This window comes from Hyperolius riggenbachi, chromosome 3 (assembly GCF_040937935.1).
Source record: "Hyperolius riggenbachi isolate aHypRig1 chromosome 3, aHypRig1.pri, whole genome shotgun sequence".
NCBI lineage: Eukaryota > Metazoa > Chordata > Amphibia > Anura > Hyperoliidae > Hyperolius > Hyperolius riggenbachi.
This window is the reverse complement of record NC_090648.1, coordinates 58,559,283-58,572,988: the sequence shown is the minus strand read 5'-3', so window position 1 is coordinate 58,572,988 and position 13,706 is coordinate 58,559,283. Positions and strand designations below refer to the sequence as shown.

At 44.3% G+C, this 13,706-nt stretch overlaps 1 pseudogene; it reads right to left on the bottom strand.

Annotated features, from left to right (window-relative positions):
• The window catches only part of LOC137562633 (zinc finger protein 585A-like), a 177,709-nt pseudogene that overhangs the window by 42,526 nt on the left and 121,477 nt on the right, over positions 1-13,706 (bottom strand).

Genomic DNA, 13,706 nt, shown 5'->3' with positions numbered 1-13,706 from the left:
TTATGGCAAACTCTATATCTGCATTTAAAGAGGGCTTGGATGCTTTTCATGCATTGAAGAGCATCCACGGCTATAATTCTTAGGTTTTCTAACAAGAGTTGATCCAGGGATTTATCTGACTGCCATCTGGAGTCGGGAAGGATTTTTTCCTTTAACCACCCTGGCGTTCTCTTTATTTCGCCAGGGTGGCTGCGCAGCATTTTTTAAATATTTTTTTTTTAAATCATGTAGCTAGCCTAGCGCTAGCTACGATTCCCCCTCCCTGCTCCTTCCCTCCCACCCTTCCGATCGCCGCCGAACAAGCCCGTCCGGAAATCCCGTTCTGAACGGGATTTCCTTTAGGGTTTCCCGTCGCCATGGCGATGTTCGTGATGACGCCATCGGGAGTCCCGATCCACCCCTCAGCGCTGCCTGGCACTGATTGTCCAGGCTGCGCACGGGGTCTGCAGGGGGTGGGCCCTCTTTCGCGTCGGGTAGCGGCGCATCGGCGGAGATCGTTAGAAACACACAGCAAGCAAAGTGCTTGCTGCGTGTTTTAAAAAAAAAATATCAAAAACGGCCCAGCGGGGCCTGAGCGGCGCCCTCCAGTGGTCATCGACGAGCTGAGCTTGTCAATACCGCCAAGGAGGTTAAAGAGACTCTGTAACAAAATTTTTAGCCTTATTTCTTCTATCCTATAAGTTCCTATACCTGTTCTAATGTGGTCTATGTTACTGTAGCCTTTTCTAGTTGCACAATGGCTGTGTTATCTCTGTTATATGATCTAATCTCTCTTCTGTCGGCTGAGGCTGGAATGTGCTGCACTGCTTGTCATTGGCAGAGGCTATACACATCCTCTCCAAGCTCTGTATGAGTCAGAGACTGAGCTACTCTCAAGCGTATCACACTCTAGTTAGAAGCCATGTCTTGTTTGTAAACACTGCCTAAAAATGGCAATTACAAGCCAGGATTGCAGCAGGGAGTGGCAGAGACAGCACAGAGGGGCCCAGGAGAACATAATGAATAGAATGGTATGCTTTTTATTGTAAGAATTTTAGAGTACAGATTCTCTTTAAGGCTAAGTGGTCCAGGGCTTGTAAGGTTTTTTTTTCCGCCTTCCTCTGTATCAACTGGGATATGTGCAGGTTCAGGATGGTGTTTCATTTTTTTAATTTATTTATTTCCTTGGTTGGACTTGATGGACAAATGTCCTTTTTTCAATCAAACTAACTAGGTTATTCATGTTAACAGATTGGAAGATACATTTACAGATCATAATCTTAAAAGGAGCACTATCGCAAAAAAATGTAAAATAAATGTTTACACATACTCATAAGACGTACAATAGCTGTCACTAACAGTAGGTAATAGAAATCTGACAGATCTGAAAGGTTTTGGAGTATTTCATCTCTGCTTGTGGGATTCTCAGTATTTTCTTTATTATTTACAAAAGGATTCCCTGGAAAGGAGATAAACAAGGATGTCGACCAGCCTCCCTACATGTTTCTGCACTAAATTGGTAGCTGGACTGAGCACCTGCCATTCAGTTAGTGCTTTTGAAAATAAATAAAAACAGGATTCCCCTTGAAGGCCATGGATTATTCCAACACCTGTCAGATATGTTAGATTTTTACAAACTACTGCAAGTAAAAGTGACAGGAAAATTAAGATATCTAAGGTGTTTTACACTTTGACAAATGCACATCTTATAAATATACATACACATGGATTTCAAAGTTTACATTTTTTCCATGGTACTGGTCCTCAAACATGAATAAAACACTGATTAAATGGATATCCTTGTGTTACTATTGACTGTAGCACAAAAAATGTAGAAGTATATTTAGCACTCAGTTAGGTTTTAGTGTAGTAGCTGATCAAAGTTCACGTCATCCGCAGTTTTTGTAATGAATCACCAAAACCCATGTACTTTCTGTGTATCCATGTTCTCTGAAGCTATATAAGCTTCCGAAATGCATATGTTAAAGAAACTTTTATAATTAAAAGTCATAGGGGTTGATTCACTAAACCATGCTATGACAAATAGCATGCCTTATCAGAGATAGCATGCCTTATCAAAGATAACACTCCTTATCAAAGATAACACGCCTTATCAGAGCAGCATAGCGAGTGCTACGAACTTATGCCTGCTAATTGGCAATGGCACTCATCCTGCCCTGAGCCCCTGCGAGTTCGTATCGCTCGCTATGCTACTCTGATAAGGCGTGCTATCTCTGCTAAGGCTTGCTATTTGTCATAGCATGGTTTAGTGAATCAACCCCCTAGTCTTCAATTTATCAAAGCCTATTCGATAACAAAAACCAAGTTGTTAAAATACTGCATCTGGTATTTTAGACTTGTGTGTGCTAATTTATCAAAATGTTCACAGGTGCGGTAATTTACCGAAGCCCATTGACAAAATTCTTGTTTGGTAACTGTTCTCCGAGCAGTGAGGGCATTATAATACAAAAAAGGCATCCCCAACAGCCCTTTAGATGTGCATGTTATACTGCCTCTGCTTGCTCTGAGGCAGGGAACACACTTGATTGTTTTCGTGCACATTTTCTGCACAGAAAACCTGAGTACTCATGTTAATCAATGGGCTAGTTCACACTTAATATGTTGTTCGCACGCAGGAAAAAAAAAACCTGACATTCTGCATGATGACTCCGCACATTTTGTCAGTTTTCTCTATCAATTACATCAGCTCCTGCGAAAAACCGAGCACGGATTCCTACATAGAAACACACTTGGTGTGCAGAAAAAGTATGCAGAAAAACGCGTGCAGAAAACTGAAAGACAAGTGTGTTCCCTGCCTGAATCTGCTCTGACTCTGTCCCATTAGTTTTAACATTTTATTCAATTGTCACAGCTTACATGAACTGCCAAGAAACATTATACATGTCCTGCTTACATGATTTTTCCTACTAGCTCCACTGCAATTCAAGCAGGAACTGAAGGGGGTTACACTGTCAAAGGGTGGCAGGAAAACATCGTTTGTCCTTTTCTCTCTGCTCGCTGCCTGGGGGGGGGGGGGGGGGGGTAGGAAAACTAGACCCTCCTGCAGAGCCTGCGCTTCCTATCATGGAGGAGACCGGGGCTTGCAGAGGAGAGAGAACTGGTCCTGTTGCATCTCTGAGGCTATCAGTCAGAGGGATAGCCACAAGGAAGGCATTCGAAGCTGGTTACCGACAGAGGAGAGCTGGAGGTAATATAACCGCACATGCTTCTGTGTGTTACCGAATGCTGTAACATTGATGAATTGACATTTTTCTTACATGTGTTGATGTATTTACTGCACAAGTCGGTAATTTACCTCACTGCTCGGTAATTTGAGCTTTTCATGCGGTAACAGCCTTGATGAATTGACATTGTCCTAAGTGCTCGGTAAAGTCAGCTGTTTTCAGCATTACGAATGCAGTAATGCTTGATGAACTAAAGCGATAATCCTGTGATATTACAACAAAAATGTTCATTGAAATTGGTTTACAGGCTCACATCCACTCGCTCATGTATCTTCTGATGACTTCTCAGATGTGACTGTTGTGTGAAGCTTTTGCCACATTGTGAGCAACTAAATGGCTTTTCTCCTGTGTGAGTTCTCTGATGCGGAGTAAGATATTCCTTAAGTGAAAAACATTGATCACATTCTGTACATTTAAATGGCTTTTCCCGTGTGATTTCTCTGATGCTCAGTAAGACGTGCCTCCTGTATGAAGCATTTATCACATTTGGTGCATTTATGTAGTTTCTCTCCTGTGTGAATCCGGAGATGAATGTTTAAGCTTTCTTGAGTTCTGAAGGTCTTCTCACATTCAGAGCAAGAAAACGGCTTCTCTCCAGCGTGAGTCCTCTGGTGAGCTATGAGCTTTGATTTTCTGATAAAACATTTCCGGCATTCAGAGCAGGAAAATGGCTTCTCTCCTGTATGAATCCTCTGATGCTCTTTCAGGTATGATTTCCTGGTAAAACATTTCTCACATTTAGGACAAGAAAATGGCTTCTCCCCGGTGTGGATCCTCTGGTGAATAATAAGCTCTGATGGGTAAGTGAAGCTTTCCTCACACTCTGAGCAGTGATGCGGCTTGTTTCTGTAACGATCGGTGTAACACAGAGAGGATCTGATTACCGGTGATCTGCAGTATCACTGGGAATACAGATATATACCAGATTATAGATGATCTGCAGTATCACCGATAATCCGATATACTAGCTAACCTCTGGACACCTGAGTAGAGTGTAGTGTTTGGTGTAACTGTAACACTTAGAGGACTAAGCCTCGGAGCAGTAAAGAGTACTGCACAGATTCCTTCCGAAAGCCTGAACTCTCCTAGGAGGGAGGAGTCAGGCTGAGAGTGGGAAGGACTATCTGAGAGTGACACTCAAGAGGAAGTGTCACTAACAGGACTGGGAACCGCCTCTAACAGTAAGGTCGGTTCTCGAGGTCCGACAAGCCAGGTCGTAAACACACGGACAGATACAGTACAGATTCAGAAGGCAGAAGCGGAGTCTAATAAACAAGCAGGGTACAGCAACAGGGTATCAGAAACATCGAGGTACAGAATCAGGAGGCAGGTGCAGAGTCTAAGGGTGAGCCGGGGTTCGGCAACAGAGTATCAGAGAGGCAAGGTACAGGATCAGAGTTCAGGAGAGTAGTCAGGCAAGCAAAAGGTCATAACAGATAATCACAATCAAATTAGTACTTTATACTATCAGAATCTAGCTAAGTGTAGGATTACAGCTCCAGGATTACAGCTCCAGCTGGTCCCGGCACACTTTCGGATCTGACTAAGGTCTGAGTGCTACCACGTAGTGATCGCAACGCCAGACAAAGCACAACTGAACAGCCAGCAGTATATATACACAAGAGCTGCCCAGCACCTCCCTAATTGCTGGACCAATGGGAAGGAACAGAATTGTCAGCTGACCAGCCTGGTCAGCTGACCCTTTTCTGGCTGCCATATAAGCTCTGCCTCTCTGCGCGCACGCGTGTCATTCTGAGCCTTGGAGGACTATCAGTCCCAGCCACACCAATGTTGTAATGTGATGTGTTTGCTGACCTGTGCGCGGGGTTGGTCGCACTGCCATTAGCACTGGCGGCGGCCTCCCCGCGCTGGGACAGTCTGTTTGGAACGGGCCCATGCGCTCTAACCGCCGCGTCAGACGTGGCGGTTTTTCCGCGTTCCACCATGCCATGCGCGCTAACCGCCGCATCAGACGCGGCGGTTTTTCCGTGTTCCACCCTGCCATGCGCGGAAAGAGCCGCCTCACGCTGATCCACCTCACGCTTTGTATTATGGCAAGAAAAAAGCAGCTTAGTAAAGAAAAACGAGTGGCCATCATTACTTTAGAAATTAAAGGGAACCTAAACTGAGAAGGATATGGATTTTTCCTTTTAAAATAATACCAGTTGTCTGACTCTCCTGCTGATCCTGTGTGTCTAATACTTTTAGCCACAGCCCCTCAACAAGCATGCAGATCAGGTGCTCTGACTGAAGTCAGACTGGATAGCTGCATGCTTGTTTCAGGTGTGTGGTTCAGCCACTATTACAGCCAGAGAAATCAGCAGAACAGACCAGCAACTGGTATTGTTTAAAAGGAAACACCCATATACCTCTCAGTTTAGGTTCCCTTTAAGGTCAGTCAGTCCGAAAAATTGGGAAAACTTTGAAAGTGTCCCCAAGTGCAGTCTAAAAAACAATCAAACGCTACAAAGAAACTGGCTCACATGCGAACCGCCCCAGAAAAGGAAGACCAAGAGTCACCTCTGCTGCGGAGGAGAAGTTCATCCGAGTCACCAGCCTCAGAAATCGCAGGTTAACAGCAGCTCAGATTAGAGACCAGGTCGATGCCACACAGCAGCAGACACATCTCTAGAACAACTGTTAAGAGGAGACTGTGTGAATCAGGCCTTCATGGTAGAATATCTGCTAGGAAACCACTGCTAAGGACAGGCAACAAGCAAAAGAGACTTGTGTGGGCTAAAAAACACAAGGAATGGACATTAGACCAGTGGAAATCTGTGCTTTGGTCTGATGAGTCCAAATTTGATATTTTTCGTTCCAACCACCGTGTCTTTGTGTGACGCAGAAAAGGTGAACGGATGGTCTCTACATGCCTGGTTCCCACAGTGAAGCATGGAGGATGAGGTGTGATGGTGTGGGGGTGCTTTGCTGGTGACACTGTTGGGGATTTATTCAAAATTGAAGGCTATTTGACCAGGAAGGAGAGTGATGGGGTGCTGCGCCAGATGACCTGGCCTCCACAGTCACCAGACCTGAACCCAATCGAGATAGTTTGGGGTGAGCTGGACAGCAGAATGAAGGCAAAAGGGCCAACATGTGCTAAGCATCTCTGGGAACTCTTTCAAGACTGTTGGAAGACCATTTCAGGTGACTACCTCTTGAAGCTCATCAAGAGAATGCCAAGAGTGTGCAAAGCAGTAATCAAAGCAAAAGGTGGCTACTTTGAAGAACCTAGAATATGACATATATTCAGTTGTTTCACACTTTTTGGTTATGTACTATATTTGCACATGTGTTAATTCATAGTTTGGATGCCTTCAGTGTGAATCTACAATGTTCATAGTCATAAAAATAAAGAAAACTCTTTGAATGAGAAGGTGTGTCCGTGTGTGTGTGTGTGTGTCCGTGTGTGTGTGTGTGTGTCCGTGTGTGTGTGTGTCCGTGTGTGTGTGTGTGTCCGTGTGTGTGTCCGTGTGTGTGTCCGTGTGTGTTTTCAGAAAAATGCAATTTAAAGAATTTGCTCCAAATAAACCCACCTATTGCCTATGCTGATATTCTATTCAGAAATATATAACCTTATAACCTCACTCCCAATCCTTCACTCCCTCATCAAAAATTATGAATCCATCTCAGGTTTTAAACTAAACAAAGATAAAAAACTGAAGCCCTCCCAATTAAAATCCCACCCCAACTATTGAACTCACTAAAATCAAATTATCCCTATAATTGGAGAACACATACAATAAAATATCTTGGGATCCATCTAACAACCTCATATTCCACCATTAATGTAATTTTCCATCTCTTATCCACAACATATTACAAGACTTGCACAAGTGGACTGCATACAAAATTCTTCCTGGATAGGCAGAATATACTCCTTAAAAATTATTATTTTACCCTGTTTGTTATACTTATTTGAGACATTTCCAGTTCAAGTTCCTGTAACTCCACTTTCTAGACTTCAATCTGAATTTCTTAAAATTTGTCTGGAACCATAAACACCCCCCGAGTCCTGAGATCTGTTTTCTTGTCACCTAGAGAACAAGGACGGTTAGGTCTTCCTCACCTAAAATGATATTACCAGACGGCCAACCTTCGGCAATTAACCACCCTGGCGTTCAATTTCCCCAGGATTTCTGTGCAAAAAGTGGTTCAATTAATTTCAAATAATTAAAAAAAAAATTTAATCAATTTTTTTTTAATATTGAATTCAATATAGGTTATTCTATTGGATTCAATTTAAAAAAAAGTGTTTGCAGCAAGATGATGATGCTGTGTGACCCTGGTGTCATCAACGCAGATCGGCGGGGGACATGAAGCAAAATCTGCCAAGGGACATAGAAGAAGGCACTGGGGAAGCTATCAGAGGTACGCGATGAGGAATCAGCACGCCAATGGTGGGTATAAGACCCAGATGTATAGCCAGGTGTATAGTTTTGCCATGTACACAGGTAGCCAGATGTTTTGCCAGGTATATAGGCAGCCAGATGTTTTGCCAGGTATATAGGCAGCCAGATGTTTTGCCAGGTATATAGGCAGCCAGGTGTAGCCAGGTGTTTAGCCAGATGTATAGGTAGCCAGATGTTTTGCCAGGTATGTAGGTAGCCAGGTGTCCCCCCGATCCCCCAGTCTCCTGCAGCCCAGATTTACTCACCCGAGGGCTGTCTCCTGCCGCGGCTGCAGCACTTCCTCGTCCATTGCAAACTCTCGTGTACTGTGTAGTTACAGTATGAGGCATGGTGACGTCACTAAGCCGCGTACTGTAATTACACAGGCCGGGACTTCAGCGATGGAGGAGGGTGCCCATTGCGGCTGGCGCAGGAGACAGCCCTCGGGTGAGTAGTGTAGGGCTGGATACCGGGGTGGCTAGGAGATCAGGGGAGGGGTGGTTGGTAGGAGTTCGGGAAGGGGGAATACAGGGGACGCACGTGGGATCGGGAGGGAGAAAGAGCAAGGAGCCACCCACAGCCCGCCCGCACAGAAGGGGGAGTCCCTGACCAGCCACCAGCCCGCAAAGAAGGGGAATCCCCCCCCCCCATACAGAAGGGGGAGTCCCTGACCGGCCACCAGCCTGCATAGAAGGGGGATCTCCCCCCCCCACCGCACAGAAAGGAAGCAGCCGGCCACCCGCCCGCACAGAAGGGGGAATCCCTGCCCACACATGCTCTGCCCACCAGCTGCATAGGGATTCCCCATCGTGGCTGGATGCTAGCTCTGCACGCTGGGGGTAGCACAGATCGCTACCCAGAGCATGCTGACAGGCATCCAGCCATCCTGGGGAATCCCTCTGATTAGGGAAAAGTGGAGCAGAGAAACAGGAAATCTCCCTGTCAGTATTGACGAGCCTAGCTCGTCATTACCACTTTCAGCAGGTTTCTGCTTGACAAGCCAGGCTCGTCATTGCCGCCAGGGTGGTTAACAGAGTGGTCTGATAAAACTGTATTTTCTAAATGGGGCCTAATAGAAGCCATGAACGTCTTTGGCTTCCTTATGGGCAAAAACACCTCCTAAATTACCTTACCCCATGTATTACCAACCATATCATTCACCCTACGTCTCTGGAGGTCCATCTCTACTTCCTCAGGCCTGAGGTCACATCCTTCCCCACTATATCCTATACTGGGAAATCCTGCTTTCCCGCCTGGAACCTCCAGTGCCTTTATGTCTCGATGGTACACCCTCGGTTATTTTAACTTAAGTCATTGGACTGACTTTTCCACAGGTAAACTTATAACCAGATCAATTTTAGAAGATAAAATTGACTTTACCCCCACAAATCCTCATGGAATACAACCAAATCTCACATTTACTAATATAAGTACATAAGGACAAAAACTTTTTATATTGGTATGAGGCTGATGATATTTAAACTGTTTCCCAGCCTGTATAGCTAAACTTGTGAACTCAGGATTTACAATACCACTGTGTCAGTCGAACTCCTAGGTCTGGGAGGATGGTATAAACAAGCTAACAACCTCTCACCCCATTTAGATGTTCTGTTTCACTTAAAGTGGATCTGAGATGAAAAACTAACTAGAACAAGTAACTTGTCTATATCTCTTATCGAAAGTTTAGATAGTTTACACAACAAATCTAGCTGCAAACAGCTTTAATAGAATATGATTATTTCTTCCTGTGATACGACAGCAGCCATGTTGTTTGTAAACATTACACAGAGGCAGGCTTATCTGCATCTTGAGCAAAAAACCTAATCTCCTCCTCCCTTCTCCCCTCTGCCTCTGAAATCTCTGGCTAGTAATACCTCCCCCTCCTCCTGCCCAGACTGAGCTCTTGCTACTGTCTGAAAGTGCCTTGGCTCTCTGAAAACCTGTGGGTGTGGCTTGTTTAGTTTATAGGGAATTAGAGTATTAAAACAAAACCAAAAAAGGATTTGGCTTGAGGAATGCCTTATATACAATAGGAAAGGAACACAATTATGCAACGAGTAAAAGTTCATCTCGGATCCACTTTAAGGCATCTTAATGACATGTATTTATGCTTGAAAAAAATCTGTTTTCTCTTTTGATGTTGCATGTATATAGCTGTCTGTACCATCAGCCTGCAAACTAACAGGATGTAAGCCTGACGAAGGCTGCAAGGCCGAAAGCTTGCTTATTCTTATTCTTTTTATTTAGCCAATAAATGGTATTATCCTGATTTAAAACTTCTTGCTTTTTTCTACATTATATAGACAAAGCCACATCTATATTTTTTTCGCACTGCATTTTAATGAATATGTGCCCACAGAGGTCACCAAAAAGGGCTAATATCTCAGATATATTCCCTTCTTCATACTAAATCAGGTACATTCATACCATCCCATCCATATATGGTCAAATGGGACTCTGCTCTCTCAATGAATATACAGGTCCTTCTCAAAAAATTAGCATATTGTGATAAAGTTCATTATTTTCTGTAATGTACTGATAAACATTAGACTTTTATATATTTTAGATTCATTACACACAACTGAAGTAGTTCAAGCCTTTTATTGTTTTAATATTGATGATTTTGGCATACAGCTTATGAAAACCCCAAATTCCTATCTCAAAAAAAAATCAGCATATTTCATCCAACCAATAAAAGAAAAGTGTTTTTAAAACAAAAAAAGTCAACCTTCAAATAATTATGTACAGTTAGTTATGCACTCAATACTTGGTCGGGAATCCTTTTGCAGAAATGACTGCTTCAATGCGGCGTGGCAGGGAGGCAATCAGCCTGTGGCACTGCTCAGGTGTTATGGAGGCCCAGGACGCTTTCGATAGCGGCCTTAAGCTCATCCAGAGTGTTGGGTCTTGCGTCTCTCAACTTTCTCTTCACAATATCCCACAGATTCTCTATGGGGTTCAGGTGAGGAGAGTTGGCAGGCCAATTGAGCACAGTAATACCATGGTCAGCAAACCATTTACCAATGGCTTTGGCACTGTGAGCAGGTGCCAGGTTGTGCTGAAAAATGAAATCTTCATCTCCATAAAGCTTTTCAGCAGATGGAAGCATGAAGTGCTCCAAATTCTCCTGATAGCTAGCTGCATTGACCCTGCCCTTGATAAAACACAGTGGACCAACACCAGCAGCTGACATGGCACCCCAGAACATCACTGACTGTGGGTACTTGACACTGGACTTCAGGCATTTTGGCATTTCCCTCTCCCCAGTCTTCCTCCAGACTCTGGCACCTTGATTTCCGAATGACATGCAAAAGTAGCTTTCATCCGAAAAAAGTACTTTGGACCACTGAGCAACAGTCCAGTGCTGCTTCTCTGTAGCCCAGGTGAGGCGCTTCTGCCGCTGTTTCTGGTTCAAAAGTGGCTTGACCTGGGGAATGCGGCACCTATAGCCCATTTCCTGCACACGCCTGTACACGGTGGTTCTGGATGTTTCTACTCCACACTCAGTCCACTGCTTCCGCAGGTCCCCCAAGGTCTGGAATCGGTCCTTCTCCACAATCTTCCTCAGGGTCCAGTCACCTCTTCTCGTTCTGCAGCGTTTCCTGCCACACTTTTTCCTTCCCACAGACTTCCCACTGAGGTGCCTTGATACAGCACTCTGGGAACAGCCTATTCATTCAGAAATTTCTGTGTCTAACCCTCTTGCTTGAGGGTGTCAATGATGGCCTTCTGGACAGCAGTCAGGTCGGCAGTCTTACCCATGATTGAGGTTTTGAGTAAAGAACCAGGCTGGGAGTTTTGAAATGTCCCAGGAATCTTTTGCAGGTGCTTAGAGTTAATTAGTTGATTCAGATAATTAGGTTAATAGCTCGTTTAGAGAACCTTTTCATGATATGCTAATTTTTGGAGATAGGAATTTTGGGTTTTCATGAGCTGTATGCCAAAATCATCAAGATTAAAACAATAAAAGGCTTGAACTACTTCAGTTGTGTGTAATGAATCTAAAATATATGAAAGTCTAATGATTATCAGTACATTACAGAAAACGATGAACTGTAAGTATTGAGGAATGGGAAGAAATCTGGGATAATGCCAAACAATCCTCCATGTGCACTCAAATCAAAGAGAATATTTATAAAATAATCTTCCAATAGTACTTAACACCAGAGGTACTCTCTAAAATATACCCTAACGCCCCTAGACACTTGCTGGAGAGGATGTGGTCACAAAGGTTCTCTAGAACATATATTTTGGTTTTGTCCACATTTACTGCCATTGTGGTCAGAAGTTTAAACAATGATGTCATCAATAACAGGTGTCTTGATTCCTCTAGAACCATTAACTATGTTGTTAGGCAAGCCACTTAAGGGGATTAACTCCTCCACCATGCACCTAATTACTCACATCTTGATGGCAACCAGACTATCCACAGCTTCAGCTTGGAAAATGATGCCCCCCCCCCCCCCCCCCTACTATCTCTGAGATAATTAACAAAATAAAATGGACTAAATCTACAGAGCAACTGACAGCTTCTTTGAGAAACACAGACCATAAACTCTGAAAGATATGGGACCCTTGGTCTCAATATATTTCAGACTATATGCCCCCTTGATCTTTTTAACCCCTCCGTTCCGCGCAGGCGCAAAAGACGCCGACCTGGCACGGTCACCATCTCCAACGGAGAGGATCCTGGAACACACGGAGCTGCGGCGAGGGACATATTGGCTGCCAGGGACTGGATGAAGTCCCGGGTAGGTTTTTTTTTTTTTAATTCCTAGTATGTGTCCTTTAAAGGGGTTCTCTGGACTATAAAAGAAAAAAACAAAAAAAAGTGTCACCTGGAGCTTCTACCGGACCCCTGCAGCTATTAAGTCCCATGCCGTCACTGAAGCCACCTATGTTCCTCACTGCCACTGACCCTTCTAACTAGACGAATAGCGATGCACGGTCGTGGCCACATGCATCCTCGGGAGCTTACTACGCAGTACAAGAAAACTTCATACTGCACCTGCGCAGTAAGCTCCGGATGATGCGCATGGCCAGTGCTAGTTAGATGAATAATTAGCAGGTCACCGGCGGCAAATAAAAAGTGCCACTTACCTGGGGCTTCTACCGGACCCCTGCAGCTATTAAGTCCCATGCCATCACTGAAGCCCCCTCTGTTCTGTTGCCACCGGTGACCTGCAAATTATTCGTCTAACTAGACGAATAGGACTACGACTGCCCGCATCCTCACTCCCATGCGCGTCCTTGGGAGCTTATTGCGCAGGTGCAGTATGACGTTTTCTTGTACTGCGCAGTAAGCTCCCAAGGACGCACACGGGAGCGAGGACACGTGCGGCCACGATCGCGCAGCGCTATTCATCTAGTTAGATGTGTCACTGGCGGCGAGGAACGGAGGGGGCTTCAGTAACTTAATAGCTGCAGGGGGGCAGTAGAAGCCCCAGGTAAGTGACACTTTTTTTTTTTTTTTTTAAATAGCCCACATAATCCCTTTAACTCTTCCTGTACTGGAAACAATATGAGACTTATATCTGTGCTAATAATGTTCTATTTCTTAGTTGTACTACACATACAATTCATTATCTCATAAGTTTATTTTCACTTCAGATTTCCTTTAAAGTGTTTGTAACTCATTTTCAACACTTGAACTGATTCATTCACTGGTGCTAAACTTTGAGGGTTCTTTCACACTTCGGCTATTGTTGTTAGATTGTAAGCCTTTGGCACGGTCATCCCTTCCCTAGTGTATTCTATGTGATTTTATTCACTCTTTTGGATAGGTTTTCTGATAATGACATTGCACTGGCTCTGTTTGAATGGTTTGTTCTTGCATTCTAATCGTCCCCCTACCCCATATTTTGTTTACCTGTGTTAGGCTTTATTGCTCAGCGTACCCTCTGGCAGAGGTTCAGCCTATTTCGGGTGAAAAAAAGGAGGTGTGGATCGCTGCAACCACCAGTGCGGCCAACGGGAGTCTGGGACCCGAAGCATCAGTCAGCAGTGAACAAGAGAAAGGGATGTCCCGCTACACCGTTGTAGGGTAAAAGGATATCTCCGACTTTACTTAACACATCAGCAAAAACACAGA